This window comes from Ambystoma mexicanum, chromosome 14, assembly GCF_040938575.1.
Source record: "Ambystoma mexicanum isolate Mex_15411 chromosome 14, UKY_AmexF1_1, whole genome shotgun sequence".
Taxonomy (NCBI): Eukaryota; Metazoa; Chordata; class Amphibia; order Caudata; family Ambystomatidae; genus Ambystoma; species Ambystoma mexicanum.
In genome coordinates, this window is record NC_090940.1 from 23,328,671 (window position 1) to 23,348,644 (window position 19,974).

Below are 19,974 nucleotides of genomic sequence, written 5' to 3' on the forward strand. Positions count from 1 at the left end.
AAATTCACTTTCCCCTATTCATTTGCCCTTATCTTCACACCCACTATTTCAAAATTTTGGCCCTTATTTTGAGAATCTTGCAACCAGTACTCACGTGTCCGGGGTGGTCTGAGAGCCTCCGTTCACGGTCTATCCACAATCGGGGCCGCACCCCAACCAAGCTGTGACCCGCCCGGGCGAGCATTTGGGTATTTGCAAAGATGGCGGGGACCCTTGAAACCTTTCTTTTTGTGCGCACACTGGTCAACCGCAGAGGCAATGGTTTTGCTGGGGGCATCCTGGATCTCGCCGCACGACACAGGGGCTTCCTCGGCGCACCCTTCTCGATCACGTCGCGGGGGTCATCAAATGTAAAGGCTCACTCCCTGACTTAACAATACAATCTCATAAAATATAACACATCCAAGTAGGGAATGAGACTACGAGAACAGGTTGCAAGATTTAAAAGACTTTATGTAAAGTTGGCATCCAGAGAACTCTGCTGCCTCAAGAGCGCGCTGCCAAACAATACAGTTACATGGAAATATAAAGCAAAACAGCATCATCAGTGACATCATTAACATAGGGTATTACATTAGTACAGGATTGGTTGGGGAGCGATATCACGTATGTTTCTTTAAGCGCTGCTTTCTCCGGATAGGCTGCCCAGTTGGCAGAAGGGTGAGCGTCACGAGGTCCAGCTGCCTATGTCCAGGAGCGGTGAGGATTAGGTCATGATAAGATAGAGTTGACACTAACTAAGCTGGCATGAGAAACTACCACTAGACATATAATAAACAACAATCATTAGTATACCTTTGAGTAAATCTTGAAGACCTATAAATTGCATGCACATGATTACATCATCTTTCATTGGGACTTTTATGGGGTACAGGGCTCAGGGGGCTTGTCCTTCACCATCACTGTCCTGTGGCCAATGCTGGATTTGACTTTTATGGACTTCATTCATTCACGGTGCATCACTCTTTCTCAACTCTCATGCTGGACTTCCTTTGCATCTTGTACTCATGGTGGCCCTGAATCATGCTGTTCCCATCTTCATCTTGTATCCTGGCTTGCAACATTATGTGCTACTACTGACTTCTGCAATTGTATTCGCTCTCCACTCTTGCTTCTCCACTCTTTTTGACTGCGTACTCTCTTTTCTCTCCTCCTTTCCCTTCTCCCTTTTCCTATCTCCTCCCCTTACTTTCTTCTATGCACTTACTCTATCAGAATTGTCCCTGGACCTAATATGATAGCAACCTCGTCTGTTTCCTCCACCCTCCCATTACTGTTTTTTTCCTCCCCACCACCCCTCCAGCACTATCTGAAATGTCGTCAGGCCTAGTATGGTAGTCGCTTGTTTTGTTCCTCCCCGCCCTTTCTGCACCCCTCTCCCTCACCTTTTGTTTTTCTCCGGCCCTACCAGAAATGTTGCCAGGCCTAGTATGGTAGTCGCCTATCTGTTTCCATTTCCTTCCCACTCTCCCACTCCCATCCTTATCTATGTCTTAGCTCTTGCACTATCTGAAATGTCGTCAGGCCGAGTACGATAGTTAATTTCACATCCTTACTGTTCATGGCCTGTAAGAATGTGGTGTATTTTCCCTTGTTCCCTCCCTTGCCTTGAAGTGCTTTGAAACACATTGTGTATAGGCGCTATATAAATAAACGATCATATCATATCGTATCATACCCTGTGTGACTGGGCAGGTCTTCGCACATCAAGGCGAGTGGGGAGTACAATGACATATGTTCGTTTTAAGACACAATATACTGTGACAGAGGTCTGGATTTAGTGAGAGCACTCTGGGGTGGGCTGCACAGCAGGGTCACACTTCTGGTACATCAAGAGAATACCTTAGGAGGGCACCGGGTTACATTGGCAGTAACTTTCAAACAGCAGGGGCAAGGGAGTAGGAGCAGGTTTGTGGAGATGGAAGAGCTACAAGGCATGGTTCAGGCCAGTTCACACACAGGACAGTGATCACAGAGGAAGGGTGAAATTATACAGTTTACTATTTGTTGCAATTATTCCTGGGAGAAAGGGATTTGTGAAGTTTCAGACAGGGGAAGAAAAGGTGGGGGCCATGAGCACACTGTGCGTGGCGCTGCAGAGGGGAGAGAAGTCCTTTCGTATTATCGGAATGAGGCCTAGTCCAAAGATGGAGTCGAGGACACACAAAATGGAAGCCAAGTGTATCCCGCAATAGCCCCAGTTATGCTAATATTAGCACAAGGGCAATGGAGGCATCCCCCACTAATACGTGAGCAAGTGGTCCATATCGTGCAGAATGTGCAAGGGGTGTCCAGACGACTCCTCACTCCCACACACTAGTCCAATCCAGTGCCCCGTCCATGCTGCCGAGGATATCACATAGTCATTTTATGAGGATAGAATGGTTGATCGCATCAAAGGCAGATGAAAGATCGAAAATTAGAACAGCAGTAGAGTTAGAGTCAATCATGCTAGGCTACCAATGGCAGCAGGAGGCACAGTTTCATCATCATATACCACCAGTGGGAGCAGGAGGCACTGTTTCATCACCCTATGCCACCAGTGGTAGCAGGAGGCACTGTTCCATTAAGCTATGGTACTAGTGGCAGCAGGAGGCACTGTTTCATCATCCTGTACCACAAGTCGGAGCAGGAGGCACTGTTTCATCTCCCTATGCCACCAGTGGTAGCAAGAGGCACAGTTCCATCAAGCTATGCTACTAGTGGCAGCAGGAGGCACTGGTTCCTCATCCTATACCACCAGTGGGAGCAGGAGGCACTGTCTCATCGCCCTATGCCACCATTGGTAGCAGGAGGCACTGTGTCATCGCCCGGTGCCACCAGTGGTAGCAGGAGGCACTGTTTCATCATACTATGATACTAGTGGCAGAAGGAGGCACTGTTACATCTCCCTATACCACCAGTGGTAGCAGGAGGCACTGTTTCATCAAACTATGATACTAGTGGCAGCAGGAGGCACTGTTTCATTTCTCTATACCACGAGTCATAGCAGGAGGCACTGTTCTATCAACCTTTGCCACCAGTGGTAGCCAGAGGCACTGTTCCATTAATCTATGGTACTAGTGGCAGCAGGAGGCACGGTTTCATTTCCCTATACCACCAGTGGTAGCAGGATGCACTGTTTCATAAAGCTATGTTACCAGTGGCAGCAGGAGACAACAGGAATTAAATAAAATGTTAAATTGTAACTCTGCTGGTGCTACGTCCCTTCACCACCATGGGCCTCATTACGAGTCCGGCGGTAACCATCTCGTGATGGTGATGGTGCTGGTGTTTCCATGTCCGCCTGCAGGCGGGAAGTGTTCAACCCGCCAGGTCAGACCTGGCAGGAAGATCACCTCCCGCCTGCAGGACTCGGGATCGGGCGGTCTGGAATTAACAGTGCCGGCGGGTTTACCGCCACTGTTAATTCCGGACCGCCCGACCTGTAATGAGGCCCCATGTGTTCCCCTAAGGCACCCTCAGTCATGTTATTGACTCCTCCACTTCTCACCCTCTCAGTCATATTTGTGTTACCCAATACCTCTGTCACTAACTGTGCCCCAGAATATGTATTTTTTAAAGCTAGAGCAAAATTATAAAGAGTAAAACTAAAGTTTTATTTAATTTAAAGTTTTCATAATTCTTTAAACCAATTGAAAACAGTTAAATGAGTTGCATGCATAACGAGTGAACTGAAGTTCTATAAAGTGAAAAGGAGTCAACACATTTAAAAAAAATCTTAAAAGTCAAAAGAACAAAAACGTTTCAAAACAATTCATCAGCAGCGTTCAAAGAAGTTAAATGAAATTCAGATTTCACAAATCTCTAGCTCTTTTTAAATGAGTGAAATCAAGTGTCACTTACTGCCACTCCATGCTGCAGAAATGGGGTCCTGCTTCCCATCTTGCATCAAGCACCAGGCATCTAGGAACACTTCATTGTTCAGACAGAGGCAAATAGAAATCAGAAGCCTGGGAGGATTTTCATCGCGGTCCTTTATTTGCTGGAGTAACAGGACACACTCAAAGAAATGTTTGCCTCTAACCTGCTTTATAGTGTTTTAGGATTATGCAACATTTTTCTGCAAATTACCACCTTGTACAGGGTATACTTTTGATAGGTCAGTTTAGTCAGAGAAAGAACATTCCTTCGATATCATTGGATAGCTTTTCTTGTGTGTACAACAAGCACACATTAGCATAGCTGGCATCCATAATTTACTCTGACGCATGAAACTGATATGCTTATTTTAGACTTGGCTGGACACAATTATGACAGTGCACAACTCCTGCCAAGAACATTTTGACGCACCGATATCTAATCCTCATCTGATTGCTGAGGTCCTGCTAAATTAGTTAGTGCTTTGTACTGTTGAAGACATATATGTACTCCATATATGTATGTGTGTGATATTTAAAGCACCCTTCATTTCCTGGGCCATCCTAGCTCAAATGTTTGCAGTACCATGTGTACTTTTTACTTTTGATAAAGGCAATCTAATCCTGATTTGTTCAGTGATGGCCCCATTGGTCTGCCTATTATGGTTTCTATATTCAGTCGAGGGGGCAGGAGTTGGCACACCCTACACATCTCCCCTCTCTGGTCGCTATTCGACCAGTGTTCCATATTCGACCACTACACCCAGTGTGCACCCTCCCCCATATTCAGTGGATCTATGCATCCCTATCTCAGTCCCCCCCAATGTAATGCTCTATCTCAACATGGGAGGTATCATAAAAGACACTTCTAAAGAATCAATTGTGTCTTCACCATATTATATTCTCCTAATCTAAGATATATATGTATCTCTTTTCCGTCAATATGTTTTTCCCTCTTTTAATCCTTGTATGTATGTATCCCCAAACAGTAACTTTGTTTGCTCCCAATCGGGTTCCCACCCGTTACCCAATTAAATGTTAAAATATCATGCACAGCAAGTGATTTCGGCCACCACGAGAATTGGGAGAGATCATTAGAACATTTGCTCATTCCTTGAGGGAACCCACCAACCCATTTTCTACAGTTCCTTCCACTTGCAAAAATGTTATTCACATATGTACATTTTCTTCTTCCTCCCACCCCACAATACTTCCTTGGTCCCTGCCCTCGCCTAATGCACGACCAATTTGTCTTCATCTTATTTGTCTTCTATTTGCACATATTCCACCCGATTCCTTATTCTCCTTATTCCAAGTCCAAGAACTTTCTCAATTTAGTCATTTTATGTTTGTTTTATTTGTCCTTTTGGATGCTCTGCAGGAAGTTCAAGGGCCCCTTAATTCATAGGCCAGTCTTTTAGGATGCACTGTTTTGTGACCACAGGGGACTCAAACCCTCAATCTTCTGATTCGAATAAAATAGTCAGTTGGGGGGCATTAGTTTGTTTCCAGGGAACACAAAGATACAGGAGTTTCATAAAGAGAGTCTTCAGTTTTAGCTGCAACTGGAAATCTGGCTGGGTCCCTAAAAAAAAAAAAAAAAAACTTTTCATGACAACGAGGGCTTGTTCTCCCTGCTCGCAGGATCAGTTGCATTTAATCACACGGCATGCCGGTGCTGCCCATCCATCTGTAAAATAAAAACTGTCTGAGTTTCTTAAAAAATAAGTACATTTTTATTGTCAGTACTTCCTTCTGAAACCTAAACCTCGTGGGGACCATATCCCTTTCCTTAAAGCACGTGGCACGTGTATCTCCTAAAAACAATTGCAACTGAATTTCCTCTTTTTCTAATATAATAGAATGGCTGCTTCTTTCTCCCTTTCATGCGTATCTTAGTGTCACCTAAGCTTCATACATACTGGCTGATACCTGGGTGTGTCTATGACATGAGACCATATAGCACATACATCATTGTTTTTATTTCACTTGCCCAATCTTTCATGGGCTCACACTCAATTTATTTTCTTATTGTTTGTGCTTATATTCTAAGTGACAACTAAAACATTTTCTCTGTGGTTGTGTCTTCGTCACACCACCAGAGTTACATTGTTTCCTTCGTTAGGATAAAAATAATAAAAGACAAACAACGTAACAAATGCAAAAAAAGTCCCAAAAAAAAGGGTGTCACCTTCTTCAGCTGCTCCCCTTCTTTCTTCTTGCCATATCCATAGCTAATATTGATTTTTTGCTCCCTGTAGAAACCAAAATAGAGGCAAAGTCATGATAAGCTAACAAAGCGACCAGTAATTTCCCTAAAATCGGCCTTTGTTTTTCCTTTAACATGACGTTGCTGGGGTCATCTCTTTGCGTCCTTAGCTCAATAAAATGCAAAACTTATTTTCTTGAAAAATGGAAACGACGGTGCATTTTAACTAGTTTTTCTTTTAAATTATCATAAATATAGTGGCAGGCCTGTTTTTAATCTTTTCTGCTTTGCTGAAAGTTTTCTCTGTACTTTTGTAGTCCTCCTCCTGATGGCCTGGGACCGCGGTCTCTTCTTTATTTGATGTATTTATTCCGTTAAGACATAATTAACATTTTATGTTGCCCTACCTACACTATTCTTTTCTACCCATGATATTTGGAAATAAGCACTGATCCTATTAATCGAATGCAAATGTGGCATCTCGGCATACCATGCTTTGCCCTGAAGTTTCATGCATTTGCCAAATGTACATATTTGAAAATCCTTATCACCAGGATTACAAAAAGGTTACTCCACCTTTCATCCAAATGTCTTCTTTCTCTTCATTTCGATATGGTCATACTCGCATATATAAACTATTCTGTGCTCACACCTGTTTACACATCTCTTGGCAAAAATGCTACCTACACATTCCTCACGCACTCAAAAAAATTACTTTTTTTTCACCTCTGATACATAAATCATCATTTTCACATAAACATAAATGATGATCTTGTTACTTTCTCTCATATCTTCTTTTGTGCATTTCTGCTAGAAGTTCTCTCATACTCTTAGATCAGTCTTGGCCGTCCATGGCTTGTTGGCCTATCATTAATCATATTTATTTTATCAAATATACTACACTGATCAATTTGCACAGGCCCCCTCCATTGCGGCTCATTGTTTGAAAATCAAAATATTTTATCCACACCTTCCTCCATCAACCTTCTGTCACAATGTTATTTTGCCCCTTGATTTACACCTTCTATTAACTTGTATTATATTGTTGCTTTAATATTCCTTAATTCGTTTTTTTTCTTCTTCATTTATTTATTTCACCCCTTGGAGTGATGTCAATCTTTTGGCTAGGAACTTCTTCCTTCAGCGCTTTAGTTGTAACTGTTATTATTATCTTATATTAATTAGTCTAAACACAAGACAACCTCTTATACTTGACATATTATAATCTCTTCCATATGTATACTTTTATTTTGCCCCATATACATTTTTCCTCTGCTGTCCTAGTGGATGTATTGTCTTTTCTTCTTGTTCCTAAAGTAGAGCGAAAGCAGCCTATATGTGTGTGTGTGTGTTCTCATTCCTGTATTGAATTACATCTCTGACTAAATGTGTTTTCTATGTGAACTGAGCCTGTGATCCATTAATTGCCTGCACTTCCACTGGGGGGGGGGGGAGAGAGAGAGAGAGAGAGAGAGAGAGAGAGAGAGAGAGAGAGAGAGAGAGAGAGAGAGAGAGAGAGAGAGAGAGAGAGAGAGAGAGAACACACATGTGTGTGTATGGATGTGCAAACCCTCTGCATTGTCCACACGGCACACGGCCATCTGGGGCCTGGGGCCTCAATACCTCCGACTCTCTCTTCCTAAATATCTTCCTTCTCGAGCTCTTAGCTCATCCACCTCCAAGTCCCTCAGGGTCAGTCCTTCTCCAAGCAACGAGTTGGTGGTAGATCTCTTTCTTCGGCAGGGGCCTCCTTCTTGAACAGCCTTCCTGCCTCCCTGAAACTTGAGGAGAATCATCTCCAGTTCCAGAAGCACTTCAAAACCTTTCTCTTTGCTTCTGCTTTTTCTCCCCCTCTCCCCTGCTGACTTCCTGGCTAAAACTGAAACTGAATTGGTTACCTGGCCACCCTTTTGACTCTGGCCCAGGTCCCTCCCCCACCAGTCACACACACCTGCCCTGCCTTCCTGGTAACCCCCGCACTTGGGGACTGTTTCTGTATCCCTACAGTCCCACTAGCAGCACTTGACACCTGTTGTCTGCACTTACCCTTGCACTTGCCACCTGCTGGCCTCACTTTTATTTATTATATTATCCCATGTACTGCACTTTCCCCCTCCCCCTTCCTGTGCACTTGCACGGTCTGAATGACACCTGGCCTAGTAGGATAGTTGTCTGTCTCCCCCCTGCTCCCCCTGCCTTGCCTCATCGCGCTTTGAAACACTTGTGTATAGGTGCGTTATAAATGCCATATCATATCATATCACATGTGTGTGTGCATATGTGGGTGTGCATGTGTGTGTGTGAATGTGTATGGGAGTGTGTGTGGGTGTGCATGTTTGTGCATGTATGTGCATGTATGTGTGTGTAAATCAATCCCCTCTCCTTATAAGCATATCATGACAGGGACTAACCTAATGATCTCTATTTTTCCCCAATCTCATGAAAAATGGCTTCTCTTTGCATATCTCCAAATTCCACTTCTCTCTTCTCCACCTAATAAATGAATTCATCATGCATAATAGTAATCCATATCGTGCTCAATAATTGTGCCACATCTTCCTTTTTTTCGTTGTCAGCTCCCAGGCTGCTTGCACTTAGTCATGAATATGTTTCTTCTAAACAAACCCTGCAAGAAATCTAAATAACATACTCTTTATTCTTGAAAATCATACTAATCAGGGTGTGTGCTCTATAAAAATACTTCTTTGACCTATGGGAACACTCCTTTACATGTTTAAGCCTTAAAGATACTAGTGTGATTTCTGGTGTGTCTACATAATTAATCCCTAAAACTAGTGTATGTCATCTCCTAGTTACTTACTGAGATCTTTCCTCAATACAACTGTTAATTTGTTATAATAGATATCATGCTTTTTTATCTATAGTGTGTGCAACCTTAGCCCTGGTGTGTCCGAGAGTACTTCCTCTCATTACGTGTTTCTTCCCCATTCTATATACAAATGTTTTCATCAATGCATGCAATACAGTTTTAACATTGTTGCTGAAAAAGGTGTTTTATCTTATTCACTCTTCCTGTTCCCCATATATATTTACTGTGCTTAATCCAATATCATTTGCTATTGTGTTAACCTACTTTAAAAAAATGTAATGCCTCCATGCAGTGCAATGGGGAGATGCTGCCCCCCCTCTTGAAGCTTGCCTAATTTGCTGTGGCTTTGGTGCATATGCTTGAGTCTGCATGTGTAATATTCGTATGACTCTGTATTGTATTGTAGTGCATAACCCATTCCTCCTCTCTGTCCTTAATGACCAATATTCTCACTGTTCTAGTTACTTATAGCACTCTCCTGTGCTCTTTTTTGCAATCTCTGTCTTACTTTTGCTCTCCCAACATTGTATCCCTTCCGATTCCCCTTCTCTCCTTCTGCAATCACTTTCCCATTTCCTCCTGCTGACTTACTTCCTTGCCTTTGTTACAATTTCTATGAAAATAAACTGTGTACATCTGCTCTTCCTTTTGGTAGCGCACTGAAACATTTTAGCGAAGCACCTTTCCTTTTTCCCAATTACTTTTCATCAATGTGTCTAGATTCTTTGAAATGGCTTATTACCATTGCCTTTTTCTCATCTGTGTAATTGGCCCTTGCATGCTTTATGATGTAATGTTGTAACAGCCTTGAAGATGACAGATTGTTGAAACACGTGTCGGCTGTGAATGTCTGATATAATAAATTGCACCTGCAACATATGGACTTTTGAATCATCTGCTTGATACAAGAGAAACATAACTAAAATTTAGGTTGAGCGCAAATCGCCAGCACTAACCCATCTATCATAGATAGTAGACATGAAAATCAGATTCATTGTGGAAAGTCTATAAAACAGCAGGTCATAAGCTTACTTTGGATGATGAGAATCGACTAAAACACCAGGGCCAAAACGTTTTGCCAACATATTTTAAAATCAACCAAAGCCCCTCCACTATAGCAGAAAAGTCAATGTGGAGAGCAAGTGTAATGTTTGACAGCATAGAGAGAGATATCTCGCAACCCTTTACATAGTTTGAAAGCTTTCATTTTGGAGGTTTGAATCTTTTATTTACAAATATAACAATGTGTACGCTGGAATAGGATTTGCCAACATAGGGAGATGTGTCCCGCAGCCCTTCGCGCGATTTGAGAGCTTTCGCCTGCATGGGTGGGGATGTGTAAGCTCTACCATACATAAATTGCTCATTCCATTAGGGCCACAACAGAAGTGATGATTGGGAAAGCGAGCCCATTAGGTACAGTACTAATGCATCAGGTCCTAGGCCTTGTACACCATGCCCGATGAATAAACGTGACCACTGATACAACAACGACGGATCCTTAAGCAATTGACAGATCGCTCCATGCATCAGTAATCGTTGTTACGTCTGCCTCTCTTAGATTAGGCTTTATGCAGAGGTGCCTCAAGCTCCTGAGGCTGGTGGAAAAAAACAAAAAGTGACTGACGGACTCAACGTCCAGGTTACACACGGGGCATACATGTGTTCTATTGGGGCCCCAAGATTTAGTGAATGAGCCTAGCCTCAAGGTGGCCAAGTGGAAGTCAACATATAGGGCTCTCACACAAGAGGGTTGGATATAATCCCAGTCTGCCTTGAAGCCAAATTCAAACTTCCTCACTAAGTATATGTCACCCAACCTCAGTTGATGGAAGTCACTAATCATGGTTCCTCTTATATGGGAAGCCATTGTTTTCTTGACCGTAGTTGAAGCGGCTTTGTTCATAAGCTCAAGATGGATCCAAAGTTTTTGGTCATTCAGATCAAACAGGGTCGTCCTCACATGGGTGACCCATGGTAGACTCTTCCCTCTAGATAAGCCACGCAGGTGAGTGATAGCATCACAAAATGACTCCAACACCGGGTTGGGCCACAACCTTACCCAGAAGAGCACTGGCTTTGCCGAAATCGCATTGGCAATAGAGGCCAGACACACCTAATGTGGATGAAGGCATTAGGGGCCCCGCGAGATAGCAAGAACAATTTCTCCAGGAAAGCATTCTCTGCTATAATTAAGTTTGGGGTGCTTGCATGCCCAAGGTTTCTGCCTCATAGGAGGCAGACATCACAGCCTGTTTCTTATATATTTCGATTGCAGGGCAGGATGCTCTCTATGACGAGCATAAAATCTAAGTCTCCTGCCACTGTATTTGGACAAGTTTGTGCATGCTTTGTCCACTTGGGGTGGAGGGACCAGAAATAATTTTCATTAATCTGACCCACAGGTAGTCATAAGCCTTCACCTGCTCGAGCACTAGTCCCCTGGCCATGATCATCTGCTGTTTAGAAAATGTAGGTCTAAAGACCATGGATTTCATTTCTCCCAGGTTGAGGGTGAGCCCAAGATCACCACACCTCATCACAAATGATCCCAGGACCACCTTGATCCCCGAAGGGGAGGTCGATAGTAAGACTGTGTCATTGGCGAAGAATAGTGCTGGTAGTATGTCTGGGCCCAACCTCAGGGCATCTAAACACTCCTAGAGTAGGGTCCTAACAACTTCCTCAATGAAGATACTAAACAAGAGGGGGGCAAGTACGCACCCCTGCCTATCCCCCCCGAGACACCACAAATTGTGGGGTGATCTCTCATGCCAGGCAGTACCAGGCCACAGTTTTATTATCACGATAGAGGATCTCTACAATCGACAGCAGCTTGGCAGGTTTATGTCTGCGCTACAGGATCTGCCAAAGCAGGTCGCAGGGCACCCCATCAAATGCCGCCTTGAGGTCGATGCATAAAGATTCATCCCCCTCAAGATGGGATACCTTTACACTAGGACAGATCGCCGAAAGAAGTGTTCCACTGCGTCCGTACCCTTCTGGGTGTATTGGGTGTATAATACTGTGATTGTTGACCCAAGCTTGAATGTGGTTTGCGATAATTTTTGCAACATTTCTCCCGAGGTGTCCAGCAGAGAAATTGGGCAACAGTTACCTGGATGTTCCTTCCAGCCTTTTTTTGTTCAGTGTGGTGCTCATACCCTCCTCTCCATCGTTAAGATGGATTTCTAAGCTCAGACCTGGTGGGCAGGAGTTTAGGAGGCCACGTTAGCTTAGTGGACCTGGGGAACCTTCTGGACAAACCAGACCAATCTACGGTAGCTTGGCAGGCGGTCAAGACTAAGTCTCAGGAGGGGTGAGAGTGATCGAAAGCCCACAATGAGCACTCACAGTAATGAACCACAAATTACTCTTGGACAAGTGTATATGAAAAATATCTATACATTTATTGTCGGCCAGACCAATAGACACAAGTAACTTTAGTTATGCGGAAACAAAATGGTCACTCAAAACCCTTATATTATACAATATGTATACATTATGTTTCCTAATGCACTACAGTGGTAAAATCTAGCCACAACCTGTAAAGAGAGGGTTGAGTTAAGGCAGTTATAGCATTAGGCTATTCTTCCCAGTTTGTTTCCTAACTTTTGAGGTCAGCCCTAAGAAAAGTGAAGCCTTGTGCTCAACAATACAGTTGTGCGTAAAAACACATGACCGCGCAGGTAGAGCAAAAAGGGGATCTTCTTGGGAGAGCTGTAGCATGTCAGGAAGGGGTTTGTGGCAATGAAGAATTGGTTCCCACTTTTCGAGTAGGCCCTGCCCTTGGCAGCAAAGCAGTTTGCAAATGGTGAGAATAGCTAGGGAACGCAGGCTAACCCAGCCATGTTTGAATACCTTTTAAGCTATACTCATGCGTGAAAGTGATCGGTTGTGCCAGGGGCCCACTGGTAAGGGATGCAAGTACTCACTGACCCTCAGCACAGTCCAGACCAAACTTTGCCAGTTTAGTCAAGGTCGCTAGTAGGTTCGAGTCCTGCAGTTTCGCTGTGCTCCAGCTCTCAGCGGCTGCGGGGGAGAATCATCGTCTGTGACGGGACAGTTGCCTTTTCTCAGCTTCCATAGGAGGTATGAAGAAAATTCCAGTGCAGCAGGCTTCAGCGCACAGGAGAGCAGAACAGCAAGAGATCTACAGTGACCGTCACCAACAGGTAGTGATGCAGGAATCCCTGATGGGGGCAGCGTTATGCACTCTCCTAATACGGGACCCTGAGGAGCTAGGTCTGCGAAATCTGGCAGGAGAATGCACAGGACCACAAGCAAGCGATGCCCCATGTCTCGGGATTGCACTTGAGATGGCGGCAGTTCTGCAGGTTACACTGAGGTAGATCTGGACAGTTCACTGGGTGGCCCAGGAACCCTTCCGAAGGGGCTTGTTCGATGGGTAAGTAGGGGGTGCCGAGAGTAGTTGTTCCCACTACTCCGAAGGGATGAAGCTCCTTGGCAGGCCTGCTTGATCAAAGGAGAAAGCAGGGGTCTGACAGGACAGCAGAGAGCAAAAGGTGCCACAACCTTCCAAAGCGTGTCCATTTTTTCGTGCAGGAGGCGTGGCTCCTTCTGTAGTTCCGTGAGAACATAGGTGATCCACCTGGAATGCTGCAGAGCCCCATCTCTTATCCAAGATTAGCTTTGCGCCAAAAATGGAGGACTTCCAATCGAAGATTGCTCTCTTGCAGGCATCCCAATCATAGACCAATCACAGCCCATGGTGGTCTCAGTCATTCAGGCAGTCTAGACATCCTGGCACGCACAGTAGTGTGGGTTGGGACCAGATAGTCCCAACCCGCTTCCTTGGCACACACACGTGACGGGCAGAAGCCTGCAAAAGAGGTTGGATTTCATGGGAGGCACCATGCCCAAATAAGGAAAGCCCGGGTTACTTGACTTGGGTCAAGGCAAGGGACAAATGACTTTGTGGCTCTGTCATTTTTGGACCTGGCCACAGTCTTGAACCAAACGCGGTAAACGTGGTATGATTCAGTAAAAAGAAGTAAAACATTAGAAAAAGTAACTGTTGCCACCAGTTCGTGCCAGGCTCACTCGTAAAATCACCAAAAAGTCCTTTGAGGGTGTCTAGGGCCATAAAACAAATAGGGACCCCAGTGCACGGTACTGGAAGGTACATTGTGCACTGTTAAAAAGTTACCCACAAAATGGCAAAATAGTCAAAGACTAAGGGAAACAAAGTCTCCCAGTACTGACTGTCTTAAGGGCATATCAGTTTCCCCATAAAAAGTGAGCGAAAGCCCAGAGGAGTGCAGCTGAAGGCTGTGCTCCTCTGGCAAAGTCAGTCTATGGTGTCTAAAAAGCAGCAAACATTTTGGGGGTTGACACATGGAGGGAAAATTACATAAAATTATGAAATCTTTCCTAACACTCGCCCCTCCCAGACTAAGGACAGGGGGAGCTAATCCACCCCTGGATGAGTCTCTTGTTCAGGTCGTTTAAACATTCTGGACAACCCATCAGCATTGCAATGTTGGACACCTGGCCTATGCTCAAAAGTGAAGTCCAAGCCTTGTAGACTAATGAACCACCTAAGCAACTTTGGATTCTCCCCCTTCATGTTCATTAGCCACTTTAACGGCTTATGGTCATTTTGCACAGTGAAGTGGGTCCCATAGAGGTAGGGCCTCAGCTTCCTTAGTGCCCACACAACAGAGAAACATTCTTTCTCTACTGTGGACCATCTGAGCTCTCTGTCCTTATGCTGGTGACTAATGAAGCCAATAGTGTGTTCCTCACCCTTCTCATCTACTTGTGATAGTACAGCTCCTATCCCAGTGTCAGAGGCATCTGTCTGCACAATAAAAGGTCTTTGGTAATCATGGGCTATGGCTAAATCCCGTCCTGTATAACTATGTACATTGGTAGAGTACTCAGACAGTGCACCCATGGATCCATGGCCTATTGCCGGCCCCTTTTATGCTCCGGTGTGCGACTATGTGCAGACCGAGACAGCCGTGCCGAGCAACACCTCGGGATGCTGTGTAATGAACTCCATTGATCAGCACACTGTCCTTAAAGTAGTGCTTGTTGTTATCAGGAATCCTAGCATAAGCCTCAGAGACTGTAGACTCCCAGGAACCCAGGGAAACTAAAACTACCTCAGAATCTATCCCACTGTGGAAGGAGTCTCAGGAGAAGGATGCCCCTGTGATCATTTCTTCCTCCTCATAGGAGGGGAAGGCCAGGCTCACAGAGCGGACCTCCAAGGTTTTGACCTTACATCCGGGGTCCCCATTTACATGGTCAGTTGCTCCACAAGCAAAACAAGATCCACTGGGTCAGTTTACATAGGGAGGCTTACTGTAACCAGAGTTCTGTTTTGGAGGATAACCTCCACTACCCTCCTGTGAGTTCTCTTGTGACTTACTGTTATTTTTCTTTTTGTGGCCCTTCTGGGAGGACGTTTTATCAGATCCCACACCCTCCTTATCCTTGGGCTTTTTCCCCTCCTCCTGCTTACCAGGATGAGTCTTGCCCTTATGGGACACTCTATGTGACACCCACAAATCTGCTGCTATGGCAAGTTTCTTAGGATCTATCTCCTTTGAATCTGCCAAGTGCTGCTTAAGCTCAGGGGAAGAAGATGCAACAATATGTTCAAGCATGACAAGATATATTATACACTCAATGGTGGAGACCTTATAGCCTTCAACCCAGCCAGTCAAGTTCTCGAAGGAATCAGTCACATAAGACACCCAAGTGTTACCTTCTTTCTTTGTGTACTCTCTACACCTCTTCAAGTATTGGGCAGGAGTCTTCCCAAACTTTAAGATGAGATTCTGCTTCAATTTTGCAAAGTCTACTCTATCAGCACTGCAGCTAGAATGGGGGAGGTGCCGGAGCAGCCATGCAATCTTGTCAGCACCCACAACATCTTGAACTTCACATGAATACTCAAATGCAACCAACCAGTCCACACTGTCATTCTTCTCATCATACACACTGAGCAGATCTTTGGGAAACCTTGAATGAGAGGAGGACCCAGACCCATTTCCAGATCCCTTGGATGAGCCATTTGAAACTTGAAGCTTAGCCAGTTCCAGCTGGTGATCCCTATCCTTCTGTTTTTCTGTCCACTCGACCTTCAGTTTAGCCATGTGGAACTCAAGCTCCTTCTGCTTAGACAGCAGTTCTTGCTTCTTGAATGCCAGCATGGCCTCAGCATCAGAGCTGGCTGAGGAAACTCGGGACAACACATCATCTCTGTCTTCATGGGCAAGGGCAGTGTCAGATCTGTCAGTGAGAGCAGCCCCACCACCTTCAGAGGTGATGGCTTTGAGTTGCACCTCTTGCCAATCCATGATCCTTTGGATCATTTCACTCTTTGTACCTTGAGCAGGCAAGCCTCTCTCAGTACACAGCATTCTCAATGTTTCTGATCTAGAAGCATTTAAAGTTATTATATGATAGGTCGTTTTGCCTTTACAGTACTATACTACTAAGTTCACTATGTGTACTGCGTAAGTGTAATCTGAGTACCCTCAGCAGTGTGCAACACTGGGTACCTTGATCCTATCCCACCGCTGTACACCAATTTGTTAAGATGGATTTCTGAACTCTGACCTGGTGGACAGAGGTTCAGAAGGCCAGCCCAGTTTCTTGGAACAGGGTAACCTTCTGGACAAGCCAGACCAATCAAGGTAGCGTGGCGGCAGTCAAGACTAGGTCTCAGGAGGGGTGAGGGTGACCGAAAGACCTCAGTGAGCACACAGAGTCAAGGACACTTACAAATCACTCCCAGTCAGGTGTATATAAAAAATACATGTACATTTATTATAGACCTTTTAAATCAAACACAAGCAAAGATCAGTAGTAATACTTAAACACACATAACACTACTATAAAACATATATACAGTTGGCCTAAAGGAATGGCACACAGTAAGGGTCCACAACCTGTAAGGGAAATGGAGCAAACGGTGTGAATATACTTTAGGCAGTCCTTCACTTTATCAACCCTGAGAGGCAGTCCAATCCCTAAGAAGAATGGAGCCTTCTGCTCATGCAGATGCACGCGATCGTGCGGTTGGGCAAAAACAGGGTCTCTTGCAGGGACTATAGCAGCTCAGGAAGGCAGGTGAGGCAGTGAAGAATAAGTTCCCACTATTCGAGGAGGGTCTTCCCAAGAGGGCAGAACAGGCTCCAAGAATTGGGAATAGCTCGGTAGCAAAGGCTACCTCTATAAAGGTGAGTGGCCCTCAGGGGACACTCGTGCATAAAAATGGATGGATGCTTCCGTGGCAGGACAGTGACAATTTCTCCTCTCCTGGTGAAGGGATCAGCTTGATTTCACTACAGCACATCTAAGGGCAAAGGGGAGCACAGCAGCATTGCACTCTCGAAGTTCATCACTACGGATGGGCAACACAGTGACCGTGTGTACTCGGGTTCAGGCTTAGGGCCTCATTACAAGTGTTGCGGAAAGGCAACAACGGTGCCGGTAGTGCTACCGGTGCCGTTGTTATCTCTCCGCAACATTACGAGTTCTGCTTGGGGGTGCCGGACTGCATGCGTGGTCTGACCAGGTGTGCAAACCGGCACCCACGAGCAAAACTCGTGATTGCCTCGGGGCACCGTTATTGACGGTGCCGGTGCAACTATGCTCCCGACCCCCACTCTGCCCTATGGGGCAGAATGTGGATCGGGAGGCCGGCCATACTGGCACCCGCGAATGGGCAATTACCCTTTCATTCAACTCGTGATGGGCCGATAATGGCCCATTTGCGGGTGCCGGAGCCGGTAGCGAGTTTGGCGGTAGTCGTGCCCTTAAAAAGGGCACGGCTACCGCCAAACTCGTAATAAGGCCCATAGTCTCCTAATTCCAGACCTAGGGTGCCTAGGAGTACGAAACTCGGCAGGATATTGCCTTGGACCCAGTATAGACGATCTCCAAAGTCTCATATATTAATTCGAGACGACGACGGTTCCAGAGCAAAGGTCCTGTGCAAGCTGGTCAGTTCACTGGTTGGGCCAGGAACACTTCAGAGAAGGCTCGCTTGCAGGTTAAGGTGGAGGTGCCATGAATAGTTGTCCCCACTATTCAAATGGGGCAAAGTACCGTTGCAGACCTTCTAAGTTCAATCAGAAGCAGAGGCGTCCTGCAGGACAACAGCAGGCTTAGGGTGCCAAACCTTCCAGTGGGTCACCAGCGGTTCCTCGACTCGGCTTCTTAGTTTCAGGATACTTGGATCCTATCCTAGGCTCAGTGAAAACTCAAGAGATCGACCTGGTGTGGGTGTTTCGAGCCTTCTCTTATCCAGAATCTCCTTTGCAACAAAACGAAGAGGATCCAATGGGAAATCTGCTCACGTACAGGCACACCAGATGTGGACCAATCACAGACCACGGTGGTCCCAGTCGTTCCAAACACACCAAACTCTCTGGCACCCATGATGTGTATTGGGACCAGACATCCCAGCCCACATACTGGAGGCACACAAACAAGGCATGCAGAAGACCGTGAAAGCTTTGTGTTTTGCAGGAGAATGCATGACCAAATAAGGACTGACCCGGGTAGGCTCGACCTGGGGAATGTGAAGGGGTAAAGTGGACAAAAAACAGAAATAAGGACCTCATGGAATGGCCCTTTTGGGCCAAGCCACTGTCCAGGCCAAACGCAGTAAATGCGAAATGCACCACAAGAAAGGGTTCAAAATATATGAAACATAACAGCTGCCACCAGCCCTGTCCGAGGCACATCTGTACATCTACCAAAAAATCCTTTGAGGGTGTCTAGGGCCTTTGGAAACGAAAGGAAGACCCCAGTGCACTGTACTGTAAGGTACATTGTGCACTGGTAACATGTTGTAAAGAAATTGCAACAGTGAAAAGGACTAAGGGAAACAAAGTCTCCCAGTACTGACTGTCTTTAAGGACCTGTCAGTTTCCCCATAACAAAGTGAGCGAAAGCCCAGCGGAGTGCAGCTGAAGGCTGTGCTCCACTGGAAAAAATCAGGCTACAATGGTAAGACAACAGCAAAAAGTTGGGGGGTTCACAACTGGAGGGAAAATTACACATAAATGGCAATCTTTCCTAACAGGCAGGAGTAGATAGGGAGTGCGGAGTGCTAGGCGGCGACAGAGAGAGACATGAAGGCGAGGGCAGGATGAGCCAGGGAGGGTGGAGTGCTAGGTGATAGCAGAGAGAGACATGAAGCGAAGGCAGGAGTAGCCAGGGAGTGCAGAGTGCTAGGCAGCGACAGAGAGAGACATGAAGGCGAGGGCAGGACAAGCCAGGGAGGGCACAGTGCTAGGCGGCGACAGAGAGACATGAAGCGAGGGCAGGAGTAGCCAGGGAGTGCAGAGTGCTAGGCAGCGACAGAGGGAGACATGAAGGCGAGGGCAGGAGTAGCCAGGGAGTGCGGAGTACTAAGCAGCGACAGTGAAAGACATTAAGGCGAGGGCAGGACGAGCCAGGGATGGCAGAGTGTTAAGCGGCGACAGAGAGAGACATGAAGCGAGAGCAGGAGTAGCCAGGGAGTGCAGAGTGCTAGGCGGCGACAGAGAGAGACATGAAGCGAGGGCAGGAGTAGCCAGGGAGTGCAGAGTGCTAGGCAGCGACAGAGGGAGACATGAAGGCGAGGGCAGGAGTAACCAGGGAGTGCGGAGTACTAGGCAGCGACAGAGAGAGACATGAAGCAAGGGCCGGAGCAGCCAGGGAGTGCCGAGTGCTAAGCGGCAACAGTGTGAGACATGAAGCGAGGGCAGGAGCAGCCAGGGAGTGCGGAGTGGTAGGCGGCGACAGAGAGAGACATGAAGTGAGGGCAGGAGCATCTGGGGAGTGTGGAGTGCTAAGCGGCAACAGTGTGAGACATGAAGCGAGGGCAGGAGCAGCCAGGGAGTGCGGAGTGCTAAGCGGCGACAGAGAGAGACATTAAGCGAGGGCCGGTGCAGCCAGGAAGTGTGGAGTGCTAAGCGGCAACACAGAGAGACATGAAGCGAGGGCAGGAGCAGCCAGGGAGTACGGAGTGATAGGCAGCGACAAAGAGAGACATGAAGATGAGGGCAGGACGAGCGAGGGAGGGCAGAGTGCTAGGCGCCGAC

The 19,974-nt window shown here is 46.1% G+C and overlaps 1 long non-coding RNA gene across 1 annotated transcript in view; it reads right to left on the bottom strand.

Annotated features, from left to right (window-relative positions):
* Positions 1-432: 432 nt before the first annotated feature.
* Positions 433-19,974, bottom strand: part of LOC138527358 (uncharacterized) — a 52,176-nt gene continuing 32,634 nt past the window's right edge. Inside the window, exons 2-3 of the long non-coding RNA XR_011283907.1 lie at positions 6,052-6,115; positions 433-5,550 (exon numbers count right to left, since the gene is read on the bottom strand). This is a non-coding gene — a long non-coding RNA (uncharacterized lncRNA). The remainder of the gene's footprint in view (positions 5,551-6,051; positions 6,116-19,974) is intronic.